This window comes from Festucalex cinctus, chromosome 14 (assembly GCF_051991245.1).
Source record: "Festucalex cinctus isolate MCC-2025b chromosome 14, RoL_Fcin_1.0, whole genome shotgun sequence".
NCBI classification, from domain to species: domain Eukaryota; kingdom Metazoa; phylum Chordata; class Actinopteri; order Syngnathiformes; family Syngnathidae; genus Festucalex; species Festucalex cinctus.
This window is the reverse complement of record NC_135424.1, coordinates 28051766-28070165: the sequence shown is the minus strand read 5'-3', so window position 1 is coordinate 28070165 and position 18400 is coordinate 28051766. Positions and strand designations below refer to the sequence as shown.

The 18400-nt window shown below is 40.0% G+C and overlaps 1 protein-coding gene across 9 annotated transcripts in view; it reads right to left on the bottom strand.

The window, feature by feature from the left end:
* Positions 1-18400, bottom strand: part of zswim8 (zinc finger, SWIM-type containing 8) — a 1066004-nt gene that overhangs the window by 205022 nt on the left and 842582 nt on the right. The window lies entirely within an intron of this gene.

The window sequence follows — 18400 nt, the reverse complement described above, 5'->3', positions numbered from 1 at the left end:
CCGCTACGGTGCCGCAAAGTCTGAAGATTTTTCGTGACAATAAAAGCTGCATGAACTTGACCGAGATGATCCTATCTTCTCAAAATTTCACACATTTGATGAGAGTCCAGCCCTAAAGACATCTACGAACTTATATTTCATCTTACTGATAGCGCCACCTAGTGGCAATTTTTTTTCTTACGAATTTTCTTGTACATTTTTTCTCCAAACACGTTACCTGGACCAACCTCATATTTGCTCAGATGAGGGTTTCGGCCTTCATGATGTCACAACACGAAGTTTGTGAGTTTTCGCGAATCGCTGTGGGCGTGGCTAAGCACTGTTCGCCAAGAAAACAACGCCAGTTTTGAGGGTCTAAACATGCGCAGAAACTCATGAAACTTGGCACACACATCTGGCCTGGTAAAATGAACAATATTTTATTGTTGATTGTGCTATTTTTAAAAAAATGACTCAATAGCGCCCCCTCGAAATTTTTAACGAAGCAGCCCCGGTTGTACGTTTAAGCAAGAACGACGAATATTTTTAGGTGTATGAGGGAGCCCAAGACCTACAAAAAAGTCTCTTGTACCCATATGCTAAAATGAACAGGAAGTGAGCTACGAATTTTTGAATGTCCCATTTTTGACGATTTTTGCACATTTTCAGGGGGCATACTTTTGCCCACTTCTCCTACACGTTTTATCCGACTGACTTATGACTTGACCTGGACCATGCCAAGACCTGAGCCAACAACAGACGGAAAAATCTTGACTTTCGGAAATACTATATGGTGAGGGCGGGGCATCAAAATTTGTGTTTCGCACTGAAAAAGGATATGCTTAATAACTCCCCGGTACATGCTCCAAAAAATCCCAAACTTGACATGTATGTTTATCGTCAAGGCCTGAAGGTATCTCTATGACAACATTCAGTTATATATGCAGCGCCACCTAGCCCTTGAGGCATGAAAAAAAAATACCCCACATACGGTATTTTGTACAAAAAATGTACACTCATTCTAAGTGTGATAACTAAGTCATTTATGAATATTTTTTTAGTTTCCACCACTCAAAATGTTCACTGGCATCAGACTTATCCAAACATATATATATTTTTATTTATTTTTGATAGCCTCTATGGACATTAAAAGCAATATCGTGAATGAAGGATATGCTTAATAACTCCACGGTACATGCTACAAAAAAAAATCCCACACTTGACATGTATGCTTATAATCAAGGCCTGAAGGTATCTCTATGACAACATTCAGTTATAAATACAGCGCCACCTAGCCCTTGAGGCTTATATAAAAATAAAAAAAAATACCCCACAAACGGTATTTTGTACAAAAAATGTACACTCATTCTAAGTGTGATAACTAAGTCATTTATGAATATTCTTTTAGTTTCCACCACTCAAATTGTTCACTGGCTTCACACCGATCCAAACGTATGTACGTTTCCATTTTGTTTTATTCATTTTTGATTGCCCCTTTGGACAATAAAAGTAACATTGTGCAATGAGTACAACGAGCGATGATGTGTATATACACTTTTACAAAAAAATACCAATCAGGGCAACTCATTGCCTAAAAATAAAAAAGGACGCTGATTTTTGCAGGTCTTAACAATCACCAAAACCCGTTGAGCTTGACACACACACTGGCAAAAAAAAATTCTACATGTAAACGTTTATTATGCCATTTTCAAAGAAATTTTGCTTCCAATATGCCAGTACCCCAACGTGCCAGTACCCCAACGTGCAAGTACCCCAACGTGCAAGGACCCCAACGTGGCCCGGGCTGCGAGGGCCCTTTATAGCTGCTCGCAGCTCTAGTTAGGGCCCGAGCAGCGACCGCTGCGAGGTCCCTCTTGTTTTTGTAAGAATTATTATTATTCTTCTTCTTCTTCTTCTCCGTAAACGATCGCATTTTTGAGGGCCTAAACATTTACGAAAACTCACCAAACTTTGCAGTCTCTTCGGGCCCGGCGAAAAATTTGATATTATGTAGTTGTCATAACAACGCGACTCTATAGCGCCACCTAGCGTAGAAAAATAAAAACCAATCCCGGCCCGTTTGAGCTAGAGCTACGAAAATTGGCAGGCACGTGTAGCACTACGAGACGCACAAAAAAGTCAGTGGAAGCCAATTCCTAAAATGTACAGGAAGTGAGCTATGAATTTTTTAATGTCCAATTTTGGCCTATTTTGGCACATTCACTGTGGTCATACTTTTTCCCCCTATGCAAACATTTTTCATCCCATTGACTTTAAACTTGGCATTTATCATCTCAAGACTTAAGAGAAAAACTAGGCAAAAAATCTTGCGTTTTCGAAATACTATATGACGGGGGCGGGGCATCAAATATTGCCTTTAAAATTTCATTTGTCCAGAAAGAGCAAATGCTGAATAACTCCCATGTACAAGCTCCAAAAAATCTCAAACTTCTCAGGCAACGTAATAGTCACGGCCTGAAAACACCTATATGAAAAAATTCAGTTATACATATAGCGCCACCTAGTGGTTACAATAAATGTCATACTTTACGTTTTTAGCTACTGTGCTGAGCTCGTTGAAGGGATCCAGTTGAAAATTGGTCAGAAAAGCCTTAAGATGTTGATGATGCCCCACACCGAATATTGTAACTTTTCGCCAAAGGGCGTGGCCGCTACGGTGACGCAAAGTCTGAAGATTTTTCGTGACAATAAAAGCTGCATGAACTTGACCGAGATGATCCTATCTTCTCAAAATTTCACACATTTGATGAGAGTCCAGCCCTAAAGACATCTACGAACTTATATTTCATCTAACTGATAGCGCCACCTAGTGGCAATTTTTTTTCCTTACGAATTTTCTTGTACATTTTTCCCCAAACACGTTAACTGGACCAACCTCATATTTGCTCAGATGGGGGTTTCGGCCTTCATGATGTCACAACACGAAGTTTGTGAGTTTTCGCGAATCGCTGTGGGCGTGGCTAAGCACTGTTCGCCAAGAAAACAACGCTAGTTTTGATGGTCTAAACATGCGCAGAAACTCATGAAACTTGGCACACACATCTGGCCTGGCAAAATGAGCAATATTTTATCATGTATTGTCCTATTTTTACAAAAATGACTCAATAGCGCCCCCTAGAAATTTTTAACGAAGCAGCCCCGATTGTACGTTTAAGCAAGAACGACGAATATTTTTAGGTGTATGAGGGAGCTCAAGACCTACAAAAAAGTCTCTTGTACCCATATGCTAAAATGAACAGGAAGTGAGCTACGAATTTTTGAATGTCCCATATTTGACGATTTTTGCACATTCACAGGGGGCAGACTTTTGCCCACTTCTCCTACACGTTTCATCCGACTGAGTTAAGACTTGGCCTGGACCATGTCAAGACCTGAGCCAACGACAGGGGGAAAAATTTTGACTTTTCGAAATACTATATGATGAGGGCGGGGCATCAAAATTTGTGTTTCACAATGAAAAAGGATATGCTTGATAACTCCCCGGTACATGCTCCAAAAAATCCCAAACTTGACATGTATTTTTATCGTCAAGGCCTGAAGTTATCTCTATGACAACATTCAGTTATATATGCAGCGCCACCTAGCCCTTGAGGCATGAAAAAAAAATACCCCACATACGGTATTTTGTACAAAAAATGTACACTCATTCTAAGTGTGATAACTAAGTCATTTATGAATATTTTTTTAGTTTCCACCACTCAAAATGTTCACTGGCATCAGACTTATCCAAACATATATATATTTTTATTTATTTTTGATAGCCTCTATGGACATTAAAAGCAATATCGTGAATGAAGGATATGCTTAATAACTCCACGGTACATGCTCCAAAAAAAAATCCCACACTTGACATGTATGCTTATAATCAAGGCCTGAAGGTATCTCTATGACAACATTCAGTTATAAATACAGCGCCACCTAGCCCTTGAGGCTTATATAAAAAAAAATAAAAAATACCCCACATACGGTATTTTGTACAAAAAATGTACACTCATTCTAAGTGTGATAACTAAGTCATTTATGAATATTCTTTTAGTTTCCACCACTCAAATTGTTCACTGGCTTCACACCGATCCAAACGTATGTACGTTTCCATTTTGTTTTATTCATTTTTGATTGCCCCTTTGGACAATAAAAGTAACATTGTGCAATGAGTACAACGAGCGATGATGTGTATATACACTTTTACAAAAAAATACCAATCAGGGCAACTCATTGCCTAAAAATAAAAAAGGATGCTGATTTTTGCAGGTCTTAACAATCACCAAAACCCGTTGAGCTTGACACACACACTGGCAAAAAAATATTCTACATGTAAACGTTTATTATGCCATTTTCAAAGAAATTTTGCTTCCAATATGCCAGTACCCCAACGTGCCAGTACCCCAACGTGCAAGTACCCCAACGTGCAAGGACCCCAACGTGGCCCGGGCTGCGAGGGCCCTTTATAGCTGCTCGCAGCTCTAGTTATTATTATTCTTCTTCTTCTTCTTTATTCTCCGCAAACAATCGCGATTTTGGGTACCTAAACATTCACGAAAACTCACCGAACTTTGCACACTCCTCAGGCCCGGCGAAAAATTTGATATTATTAAGTCGTCATAACAATGCGACTCGATAGCGCCCCCTAGCGTAGAAAAATAAAAACCAAGCCCGGCACGTTTGAGCTAGAGCAACAAAAATTGGCAGGCACGTGTAGCACCCCGAGACGCACAAAAAAGTCTATTGGGACCATGTAGCTAAAATGTACAGGAAGTGAGCTATGAATTTTTTTATGTCCAATTCTGGCCTATTTTGGCACATTCACTGTGGTCATGCTTTTTCCCCCTTTGCAAACATTTTTCATCCAATTGACTTCAAACTTGGCATTTATCATCTCAAGACCTGAGAGAACAACTGGGCAAAACATCTTGCCTTTTTGAAATACTATATGACGGGGGCGGGGCATCAAATATTGCCTTTAAAATTTCATTTGTCCAGAAAGAGCAAATGCTTAATAACTCCCATGTTCAAGCTCCAAAAAATCTCAAACTTCTCAGGCAACGTAATAGTCACGGCCTGAAAACATCTATATGATAAAATTCAGTTATACATATAGCGCCACCGAGTGGTTACAATAAATGTCATACTTTACGTTTTTAGCTACTGTGCTGAGCTTGTTGAAGGGATCCATTTGAAAATTGGTCAGAAAAGCCTTAAGATGTTGATCATGCCCCACACCGAATATTGTAACTTTTCGCCAAAGGGCGTGGCCGCTACGGTGACGCAAATTCTGAAGATTTTTCGTGAAAATAAAAACTGCATTAACTTGACCGAGATGATCCTATCTTCTCAAAATTTCACACATTTGATGAGAGTCCAGCCCTAAAGACATCTACTGACTTATATTTCATCTAACTGATAGCGCCACCTAGTGGCAATTTTTTTTCTTACGAATTTTCTTCTACGTTTTTCTCCAAACACGTTAACTGGACCTACCTCATATTTGCTCAGATGAGGGTTTCGGCCTTCATGATGTCACAACACGAAGTTTGTGAGTTTTCGCGAATTGCTTTGGGTGTGGCTAAGCGCTGTTCGCCAAGAAAACAACGCCAGTTTTGAGGGTCTAAACATGCACAGAAACTCATGAAACTTGGCACACACATCTGGCCTGGTAAAATGAGCAATATTTTATTGTTGATTGTGCTATTTTTACAAAAATGACTCAATAGCGCCCCCTAGAAGTTTTTAACGAAGCAGCCCCGGTTGTACGTTTAAGCAAGAACGACAAATATTTTTAGGTGTATGAGGGAGCCCAAGACCTACAAAAAAGTCTCTTGGACCCATATGCTAAAATGAACAGGAAGTGTGCTACGAATTTTTGAATGTCCCATTTTTGACGATTTTTGCACATTAACAGGGGGCAGACTTTTGCCCACTTCTCCTACACGTTTCATCTGACTGAGTTAAGACTTGACCTGGACCATGTCAAGACCTGAGCCAACGACAGGGGGAAAAATCTTGACCTTTCGAAATACTATATGATGAAGGCGGGGCATCAAAATTTGTGTTTCGCACTGAAAAAGGATATGCATAATAACTCCCCGGTACGTGCTCCAAAAAATCCCAAACTTGACATGTATGTTTATCGTCAAGGCCTGAAGCTATCTCTATGACAACATTCAGTTATATATGCAGCGCCACCTAGCCATTGAGGCATAAAAAAAAAATACCCCACATACGGTATTTTGTACAAAAAATGTAAACTCATTCTAAGTGTGATAACTAAGTCATTTATGAATATTCTTTTAGTTTCCACCACTCAAAATGTTCACTGGCATCAGACTTATCCAAACATATATATATTTTTATTTATTTTTGATAGCCTCTGTGGACATTAAAAGCAATATCGTGAATGTAGGATATGCTTAATAACTCCACCGTACATGCTCCAAAAAAAATCCCACACTTGACATGTATGCTTATAATCAAGGCCTGAAGGTATCTCGATGTCAACATTCAGTTATAAATACAGCGCCACCTAGCCCTTGAGGCTTATATAAAAAAAAAAAAACACATACGGTATTTTGTACAAAAAAATGTAAACTCATTCTAAGTGTGATGACTAAGTCATTTATGAATATTCTTTTAGTTTCCACCACTCAAATTGTTCACTGGCTTCACACCGATCCAAACGTATGTACGTTTCCATTTTGTTTTATTCATTTTTGATTGCCCCTTTGGACAATAAAAGTAACATTGTGCAATGAGTACAACGAGCGATGATGTATATATACACTTTTACAAAAAATACCAATCAGGGCAACTCATTGCCTAAAAATAAAAAAGGACGCTGATTTTTGCAGGTCTTAACAATCACCAAAACCCGTTGAGCTTGACACACACTGGCAAAAAAAATATTCTACATGTAAACGTTTATTATGCCATTTTCAAAGAAATTTTGCTTCCAATATGCCAGTACCCCAACGTGCCAGTACCCCAACGTGCCAGTACCCTAACGTGCAAGTACCCCAACGTGCAAGGACTCCAACGTGGCCCGGGCTGCGAGGGCCCTTTATAGCTGCTCGCAGCTCTAGTTAGGGCCCGAGCAGCGACCGCTGCGAGGTCCCTATTGTTTTTGTAAAAATTATTATTAGGGCCCGAGCAGCTACCGCTGCGAGGTCCCTATTGTTTTTCGATCGGATTATTATTATTATTATTATTATTATTATTCTTTTTCTCCGTAAACGATCACGATTTTGGGTACCTAAACATTTACGAAAACTCACCAAACTTTGCACACTCCTCAGGCCCGGCGAAAAATTTGATATTATGAAGTCGTCATAACAACGCGACTCTATAGCGCCCCCTAGCATAGAAAAATAAAAACCAAGCCCGGCATGTTTGAGCTAGAGCAACGAAAATTGGCAGGCACGTGTAGCACCCCGAGACGCACAAAAAAGTCTATTGGGACCATGTAGCTAAAATGTACAGGAAGTGAGCTATGAATTTTTTAATGTCCAATTTTGGCCTATTTTGGCACATTCACTGTGGTCATGCTTTTTCCCCCTTTGCAAACATTTTTCATCCAATTGACTTCAAACTTGGCATTTATTATCTCAAGACCTGAGAGAACAACTGGGGAAAAAATCTTGCCTTTTCGAAATACTATATGACGGGGGCGGGGCATCAAATATTGCCTTTAAAATTTCATTTGTCCAGAAAGAGCAAATGCTTAATAACTCCCATGTTCAAGCTCCAAAAAATCTCAAACTTATCAGGCAACTTAATAGTCACGGCCTGAAAACATCTATATGATAAAATTCAGTTATCCATGTAGCGCCACCTAGTGGTAACAATAATTGTCAGACTTTACGTTTTTAGCTACTGTGCTGAGCTCGTTGAAGGGATCCAGTTGAAAATTGGTCAGAAAAGCCTTAAGATGTTGATCATGCCCCACACCGAATATTGTAACTTTTCGCCAAAGGGCGTGGCCGCTACGGTGCCGCAAAGTCTGAAGATTTCTCGTGACAACAAAAGCTGCATTAACTTGACCGAGATGATGCTATCTTCTCAAAATTGTACACAATTGATGAGAGTCCAGCTCTAAAGACATCTACTAACTTACATTTCATCTAACTGATAGCGCCACCTAGTGGCAATTTTTTTTCTTACGAATTTTCTTCTACGTTTTTCTCCAAACACGTTAACTGGACCTACCTCATATTTGCTCAGATGAGGGTTTCGGCCTTCATGATGTCACAACACGAAGTTTGTGAGTTTTCGCGAGTCGCTGTGGGCGTGGCTAAGCGCTGTTCGCCAAGAAAACAACGCCAATTTTGAGGGCCTAAACTGGCACAGAAACACACGAAACTTGGCACACACAGCTGGCCTGGCAAAATGAGCAATTTTTTATCGCCGATTGTGCTATTTTTACAAAAATGACTCAATAGCGCCCCCTAGAAATCTTTAACGAAACAGCCCCAGTTGTACGTTTAAGCAAGAACGACGAATATTTTTAGGTGTATGAGGGAGCCCAAGACCTACAAAAAAGTCTCTTGTACCCATATGCTAAAATGAACAGGAAGTGAGCTACGAATTTTTGAATGTCCCATTTTTTACGATTTTTGCACATTCACAGGGGGCAGACTTTTGCCCACTTCTCCTACACGTTTCATCCGACTGAGTTAAGACTTGGCCTGGACCATGTCAAGACCTGAGCCAACGACAGGGGGAAAAATTTTGACTTTTCAAAATACTATATGATGAGGGCGGGGCATCAAAATTTGTGTTTCGCAATGAAAAAGGATATGCTTGATAACTCCCCGGTACATGCTCCAAAAAATCCCAAACTTGACATGTATGTTTATCGTCAAGGCCTGAAGTTATCTCTATGACAACATTCAGTTATATATGCAGCGCCACCTAGCCCTTGAGGCATAAAAAAAAAATACCCCACATACGGTATTTTGTACAAAAAATGTAAACTCATTCTAAGTGTGATAACTAAGTCATTTATGAATATTCTTTTAGTTTCCACCACTCAAAATGTTCACTGGCATCAGACTTATCCAAACATATATATATTTTTATTTATTTTTGATAGCCTTTATGGACATTAAAAGCAACATCGTGAATGAAGGATATGCTTAATAACTCCACGGTACATGCTCCAAAAAAAATCCCACACTTGACATGTATGCTTATAATCAAGGCCTGAAGGTATCTCTATGACAACATTCAGTTATAAATACAGCGCCACCTAGCCCTTGAGGCATTTATATATATATATATGTATATATATATATATATATATATATATATATATATATATATATATATATATATATATATATATATATATATATATATATATATATAAAAACCCACATACGGTGTTTTGTACAAAAAATGTACACTCATTCTAAGTGTGATAACTAAGTCATTTATGAATATTCTTTTAGTTTCCACCACTCAAATTGTTCACTGGCTTCACACCGATCCAAACGTATGTACGTTTCCATTTTGTTTTATTCATTTTTGATTGCCCCTTTGGACAATAAAAGTAACATTGTGCAATGAGTACAACGAGCGATGATGTGTATATACACTTTTACAAAAAATACCAATCAGGGCAACTCATTGCCTAAAAATAAAAAAGGACGCTGATTTTTGCAGGTCTTAACAACCACCAAAACCCGTTGAGCTTGACACACACTGGCAAAAAAAAATATTCTACATGTAAACGTTTATTATGCCATTTTCAAAGAAATTTTGCTTCCAATATGCCAGTAGCCCAACGTGCAAGGACCCCAACGTGGCCCGGGCTGCGAGGGCCCTTTATAGCTGCTCGCAGCTCTAGTTATTATTCTTCTTCTTCTTTATTCTCTGCAAACAATCGCGATTTTGGGTACCTAAATATTCACGAAAACTCACCGAACTTTGCACACTCCTCAGGTCCGGCGAAAAATTTGATATTATTAAGTCGTTATAACAACGCGACTCTATAGCGCCCCCTAGCGTAGAAAAATAATAACCAAGCCCGGCACGTTTGAGCTAGAGCAACGAAATTTGGCAGGCACGTGTAACACCCCGAGACGCACAAAAAAAGTCTATTGGGATCATGTAGCTAAAATGTACAGGAAGTGAGCTATGAATTTTTTAATGTCCAATTTTGGCCTATTTTGGCACATTCACTGTGGTCCTGCTTTTTCCCCCTCTGCAAACATTTTTCATCCAATTGACTTCAAACTTGGCATTTATCATCTCAAGACCAGAGAGAACAGCTGGGCAAAACATCTTGCCTTTTCGAAATACTATATGACGGGGGCGGGGCATCAAATACTGCCTTTAAAATTTCATTTGTCCAGAAAGAGCAAATGCTTAATAACTCCCATGTTCAAGCTCCAAAAAATCTCAAACTTCTCAGGCAACGTAATAGTCACGGTCTGAAAACATCTATATGATAAAATTCAGTTATCCATGTAGCGCCACCTAGTGGTTACAATAAATGTCATACTTTACGTTTTTAGCTACTGCGCTGAGCTCGTTGAAGGGATCCAGTTGAAAATTGGTCAGAAAAGCCTTAAGATGTTGATCATGCCCCACACCGAATATTGTAACTTTTCGCCAAAGGGCGTGGCCGCTACGGTGACGCAAAGTCTGAAGATTTTTCGTGAAAATAAAAGCTGCATTAACTTGACCGAGATGATCCTATCTTCTCAAAATTTCACACATTTGATGAGAGTCCAGCCCTAAAGACATCTACTTATATTTCATCTAACTGATAGCGCCACCTAGTGGCAATTTTTTTTCTTACGAATTTTCTTCTACGTTTTTCTCCAAACACGTTAACTGAACCTACCTCATATTTGCTCAGATGAGGGTTTCGGCCTTCATGATGTCACAACACGAAGTTTGTGAGTTTTCGCGAATTGCTGTGGATGTGGCTAAGCGCTGTTCGCCAAGAAAACAACGCCAGTTTTGAGGGTCTAAACATGCACAGAAACTCATGAAACTTGGCACACATCTGGCCTGGTAAAATGAGCAATATTTTATTGTTGATTGTGCTATTTTTACAAAAATGACTCAATAGCGCCCCCTAGAATTTTTAACGAAGCAGCCCCGGTTGTACGTTTAAGCAAGAACGACGAATATTTTTAGGTGTATGAGGGAGCCCAAGACCTACAAAAAAGTCTCTTGGACCCATATGCTAAAATGAACAGGAAGTGAGCTACGAATGTTTGAATGTCCCATTTTTGACGATTTTTGCACATTCACAGGGGGCAGACTTTTGCCCACTTCTCCTACACGTTTCATCTGACTGAGTTAAGACTTGACCTGGACCATGTCAAGACCTGAGCCAACGACAGGGGGAAAAATCTTGACCTTTCGAAATACTATATGATGAAGGCGGGGCATCAAAATTTGTGTTTCGCACTGAAAAAGGATATGCTTAATAACTCCCCGGTACATGCTCCAAAAAATCCCAAACTTGACATGTATGTTTATCGTCAAGGCCTGAAGCTATCTCTATGACAACATTCAGTTATATATGCAGCGCCACCTAGCCCTTGAGGCATAAAAAAAAAAAATACCCCACATACGGTATTTTGTACAAAAAATGTAAACTCATTCTAAGTGTGATAACTAAGTCATTTATGAATATTCTTTTAGTTTCCACCACTCAAAATGTTCACTGGCATCAGACTTATCCAAACATATATATATTTGTATTTATTTTTGATAGCCTCTGTGGACATTAAAAGCAATATCGTGAATGAAGGATATGCTTAATAACGCCACGGTACATGCTCCAAAAAAAATCCCACACTTGACATGTATGCTTATAATCAAGGCCTGAAGGTATCTCGATGACAACATTCAGTTATAAATACAGCGCCACCTAGCCCTTGAGGCTTATATAAAAAAAAAAAACACATACGGTATTTTGTACAAAAAATGTAAACTCATTCTAAGTGTGATGACTAAGTCATTTATGAATATTCTTTTAGTTTCCACCACTCAAATTGTTCACTGGCTTCACACCGATCCAAACGTATGTACGTTTCCATTTTGTTTTATTCATTTTTGATTGCCCCTTTGGACAATAAAAGTAACATTGTGCAATGAGTACAACGAGCGATGATGTATATATACACTTTTACAAAAAATACCAATCAGGGCAACTCATTGCCTAAAAATAAAAAAGGACGCTGATTTTTGCAGGTCTTAACAATCCCCAAAACCCGTTGAGCTTGACACACACTGGGAAAAAAAATATTCTACATGTAAACGTTTATTATGCCATTTTCAAAGAAATTTTGCTTCCAATATGCCAGTACCCCAACGTACCAGTACCCTAACGTGCAAGTACCCCAACGTGCAAGGACTCCAACGTGGCCCGGGCTGCGAGGGCCCTTTATAGCTGCTCGCAGCTCTAGTTAAACTTGCAATTACTATTTGTTTTGAGAATTATTAATTTCGGTTTTGTATTTTAGTTTTACATGTTGAAGTGATTTATATCGGCTACTGCACGTCATGAGCGTAAAAGAGAGAGAGGTGAAATCGAGCGAGCCCCCTTCGAGGAGAGCTTGAAATCCTGTCCTGCCATGTCTGGTTAATTTAGCAGGGAGGACGCCAGAAAACATCAAACTTTTAACAATTTGTAACAACATTTTACGATTACAGGAAGTAGGAAGTACGGGGCCACTCGCTTTCGTGTCAGAATTGCTTGCCTATTGCCGAGGGACACACACAACAACACCAACACTAAATGCCCGAAACCGTCCGATGAGGGGTGAGTGTCTTTTTTTAAAGTAATATAACTACACCGGGTGTCAGTCTACCGTAAACATCATGAGCACCTACTACAGAACAGCGAGGTCTCGCGAGACGGGACATTCCGAGAATTGCGCCTCAGAAGCTAAACTCTCTTCAATGGAAACACCGACAATTCGAAATTGTACTTTATCGAAATAGTACAATATCGCTTTTATTTTTGCAAAAAAGGGTAATGGAAATGCACCTTACGTTGTGAAAAATCTCAGTTCGCCACTGTTAGGCAAGGCAAGGCAAGGCAAGTTTATTTGAAGAGCACATTTCTTCAATGTGCTTTACGGCTTTAAGGAAAGACAACACATAAGCATCAAGAAACAGTAGGTAACATTCAGAGGAAGAAAAATTATTGAAAATAGGTTGCAAAATTTACTAAAAAGAACATACAATAACAATCTTAAAACATTCAACAAACTTTAAAACATTTAACATAAGGAAGTTTAAAATAATAAAAAAAAACACTTAATTAAAGCTGTTTAAAAGTCCCTAATCAAAGGTATAAGAAAAAAGCAAAGTCTTTAACCTGGATTTAAAAACATTTACACTCGGGGCTGACTTCACTTCTGTTGGAAGCCTATTCCATCTGTGTGCAGCATAATAGCTAAATACAGCTTCACCATGTTTGCTTCGAACTCTGGGTTCCACTAGTTGGCCCAAGTCTGTAGATCTCAGAGCCCTGCTGGGTTTGTACTCAATCAGCATTTCTTGGATATATTCAGGACCCAAACCATTTAGTGATTTATAGACGAGTAGCAGAACTTTAAAATCGATTCTACAGCTGACTGGGAGCCAGTGTAAATCCTTAAGTACTGGAGTAATATGTTCTGATCTCTTTGTTTTGGTCAGAACTCGAGCTGCAGCGTTCTGAATGAGCTGCAATTGTCTCATGTTCTTTTGAGAGAGTCCAGTCAGAAGACCATTGCAGTAATCTATTCTGCTGGAGATAAAAGCATGGATAAGCTTCTCTTGGTCTGCTTGAAGCATGCAGTCCTTCAGTCTGGATATGTTTTTCAGCTGGTAAAAGGCTGTTTTAGTGATGAATTTAATATGATTGCTGAAGGTCACGTCTGCGTCTATTAGTACCCCAAGATTTCGAACTTGGTCTTTAGTTTCTAAAGACAGTGACGAGCTGTTTTTTAACAGCAATCCTCTTTTCTTTATTGCCGAAAACAATGAGCTCCGTTTTATTTTCATTCAGCTGAAGGAAATTTTGGTTCATCCAGTTGTTAACTTGCTCTAGAGAATGACACAATACGTAAATAGAACTGCTGTCATTTGGGGACATTGATAAATACAATTGTGTGTCATCTGCATAACTATGATAGTCAACATCGGCGTTCTGAAGCATTTGACCCAAAGGTAACATATACAGACTGAACAACAGGGGTCCAAGGACTGACCCTTGAGGGACCCCACATGTCATGGTCTTTCGGATCAGATTCAAAATTTCCAATGGTCACAAAGTAACTCCTTTCCTCCAAATAGGACCTGAACCATTTAAGGACTGTTCCATTTAATCCCACCCAAGTTTCCAGCCTGTCTAACAGTATATTATGATCAATTGTGTCAAATGCTGCACTGAGGTCCAACAAGACGAGCACTGATACCTTCCCTGCATCAGTGCTCAATCTTATATCATTCAGTACTTTAATCAGAGCTGTTTCTGTACTGTGATGAGGTCGGAAACCTGACTGGAATTTATCCAAAAGTCCGTTTAAGGCTAGGTTAGGGCTTCTGCTATCACAGCCCTTGGCCTTCTTGTGCGTGTGGATTTTATTTCAATGGACACATTGAAATCCACTTTCCCCAAACTGTGCAGTAGACTAGGGGAAGTGCAGCGACCATACCACATCAAACTCAAACCAAATGCAGTGCCATACTGAAAACACCGAGGAGGATTCCGATACCTTTAATGGGCAAAGTGAAGGAGGAACTCCAAAGAATGGAAGAGCTTGGAGTTATCACACGAGTGGAGGAACCTACGGACTGGTGCGCCGGCATGGTCGTTGTTTCAAAGAAAAACAGTTCAAGGCTGAGTCTGTGTGTAGACTTTACTGGACTGAATAAGTATGTGTGCAGAGAAAAGTTTGTGTTCGGTTGAACAGAGTCTTGGAATGCTCGCAGGAGCTCAAGTGTTTAGCAAACTGGACGCTAACATGGGCTTTTGGCAAATTCCTTTATCAGTGGAGTCAGCCAAACTGACAACCTTCATAACGCTCTTTGGAAGGTTCCATTTTAATCGCCTTCCTTTTGGGATCAACTCTGCACCTGAGCACTTTCAACAGACTATGACAGAGGTCATCGAAGGAGTTGACAGGGTCGTGTGCCACATTGACGATGTGATGGCTACTGGCCCGACAGAGCCACACTCACCGTGAAAAATGGTTTGCTCTTGAAAGATTCAAGACTCGTTATTTTCTTCAGCAATGCATAGGTGTTAACAAAACTGCATGAAGTACACCAAAGAGTGGTAAAATGCAAGGCTCGAGCTCGCCAGACGGTATGGTGGCCTGGGCTTGGTCAACAAATAAATGAAATGGTTTTGAAGTGCAGAACATGCATACAAGAGAGACACAACCATCCTGAGCCAATGATGTCAACTGAATGCCCTGAACGCCCATGGCAAAGAGTGGATACTGATCTTTTTGAATTAGGAGGAAAAACTTACCTAATTGCTGTGGACTATCTTTCAAGATTCATTGAGATTGCCCTGCTGAACAAAACAAAATCTAATGATGTCATTACACATCTGAAATCTATCTTCACCCGTCACGGCATTCCTGAGGTGCCGATGTCGGATAATGGGCCCCAGTTTTTGGGACAGCCGTTCGCAGACTTTGCTGCCGCTTTTGGATTTAAACGCGTCACAAGCAGCCCAAAGTTTCCGCAAAGTAACGGAGAAGTGGAACGTGCGGTTCAGACAACGAAAAATTTACTGAAAAAAGCAGTGGATCCATATTTAGCTCTTCTTGCCTATAGAGCTACTCCTCTTCAAAATGGATACAGCCCTGCTGAACTCCTGATGGGTCGCCGCCTGAGGATAACGGTACCAACACTTTCATCACAGTTGGATCCGACACTGCCCGACAATGTCGCTCTTGCTCGAAAAGAAAGGGAGAAGAGGATTTCGGACACTGCAAACTACAACAAACGTCACCGAGCAAGACCGCTGAGTAACTTGTCACCAGGAGAACAAGTGTGGGTGACAGATGCAAAAACACCAGGAACTGTCGTCCAAAGTCACTCGACGCCAAGATATTACACAGTAGACTTATCACAGGGGACAGTGAGGCGCAATCGCTTGCATCTGATTCCCTTACATTCACCTTTGCATTAAAAGTGTAACAAACAGCAGAGAGTGTCAAATGTGCCTTTGGAGCAGGGGGAACAAATAGCTAGTGTACCTTCTGTTACTCCTGTAAATACTGATGTTGTGAGAAGAAAATCAGGAAGAGCTGTTGTCAAACCAATTAGGTTAGATTTGTGAGAGAGAGGAAAATTTTTTTTTGAAATAATACATACAGTGTTCCTTCTTAACTGTAGTATTGAGAGTATTGTTATAAAGAAATAAGAGTTGAGTTCCATGTTGCATGATGTAGCTGGAAAAAAAAATAACAGTTGAAAATCTACAAATGTAAATCCAGCAAACGAACAAAAAGTATTTGTTTTGTTTTTGAAAAGGGGAGATGTGGTGTAAACGAAATGAGTGAAATATCTTGGTGGTAATATTATCTTTGGTCACGCACTAGACGCCATGGTGTACTGCACATGCGCAGTTGTTGTCTGTTTGGTTCGTGTGTTCAGTAAAAAGCTATCGCCCAGTACACAGTTGTCCCACGACGTATTATTTCGTTCGATTAAAGAACACAACAGTTACTTATTAAAAAAAAACTCTTAAGTCAATAATTAAAGTTATCAAGCGATTTAATTTTGTTGGCTCAAGTTCCTCAACTGCTGTACCATAAATAGCCATGGGGGAACACCGTCGCCGTTTGGAAACGCAGCGAGGCTCTTATATGGAGTGTGGGATTTGTACTTATTGTTCGATCAGTAGAGTTTTATTACTTTAGAGCACAGGTCTCAAACTCAGTCAAAAACAGTCCTAGAGGGCCGCAATCCTGCATGTTTTAGAGGTTTCTCTCCTCAAAAACAGCTGAATCATATAATGAGGATCATTATCAGGTTCCTGCAGAGCTTGCTGATGAATCAGGTGTGTTTGAGGAGAGAAACCTCAAAAACATGCAGGTCTGTGTCTCTCGAGGACTGGAGATTGAGAACTGTGCTTTACAGCATAGACAACAACATAAAAACAACTCAGTCACTCGCGAGTGATACTGAATGTGTCTTAAAACGGGCGTGTTGGAGCCATTATCTCTAAGGGCACTTGGAATTAAGTCAATGAATTTGTAGAGAGGTTAAGATTAGTTAAGTTTAAATAAGCACGTATGCAAGTTGTAACTTTGTGTTAGTTCTGCTATGTTTTGAAGGTTTGACCATAGTGGTAATTTTATGTTTAGTATGCCCCCACTGGCCAGGTATGGCTACTGCATTTAGATGTGTGCACTTCCTGCTGGGTAAAGGCTTAAAAGTGAGATGGCTGCCTTAGCCCAGGTGTGTGTGTGTGTGTGAGTGTGTGTGTGTGTGGGGGGGGGGGGGGTGTCATTAAAAAAATAGAAAATCAAAATCAATCAATCAATCAATCAATCAATCAATCAATCAATCAATCAATCAATCAATCAATCAATCATTCATTCAATCCAACACTCCATCTGCTTCTCGGCAAGTTGGCCAAAGAAAACATCCACTCGCTGCCAACCTCGTGTCCACGCCTTGGTCATCCTGCTCACAACCTCAATAAAACACACCTAAAAAATCCTCTTCACACCTCCTCTCCATTTCGCTTTGGGGTCCTCTGCCGTGATTTCCTTTTGTGAACCATAACAACGCCAAACACTAATTGACATGACGAGCCACCTGGGCAAGACACAAGTAGCTTAGGGCACTGACTGGTTGACACACGAGGATTGATTGGTTGACACACGAGGAAGGGAAGGAAAACAGGTGGACCACATGAAGCTTGACGAAATAAAGGAAGGACACAGGGACAACATCACAAAACACAAATCACAGATCAACAAAGAACAACAAGAAAACACAAAATCAAACCAAAAACCCAACCCCACAGAGCCAAAATATGACAATTGCAGCCACAGGCGATTGACAAAGTAATTTGGGGGGGCGGGATACTTTTGCACAACCTACTTTTCAGTTTTTTAGTTGGAAAACAAGTTTGAAAGAAGATACCCACTTCGTTTCACTTCATGATTGCGTGCGACTTTGTGTATGACTTTTAGATTAAATTTCAATGAAATATATTTGTTTGTGGTCGTACCATGCCAAAGTGTTGAAAAACTCAAGGGGAATGGAGACTTTTGCAAGGTGCTGTACAACTTACTGGATGCATGTCAATCAATACAATAATCTTGAGGCAAGGTGAGAAATTCAATTTGGCTAGGGGAAACAACCTTTTTTGTAACTCGAGCAATTTATCTGGTGCAATCCGCTGCAATACAGGTAACAACAA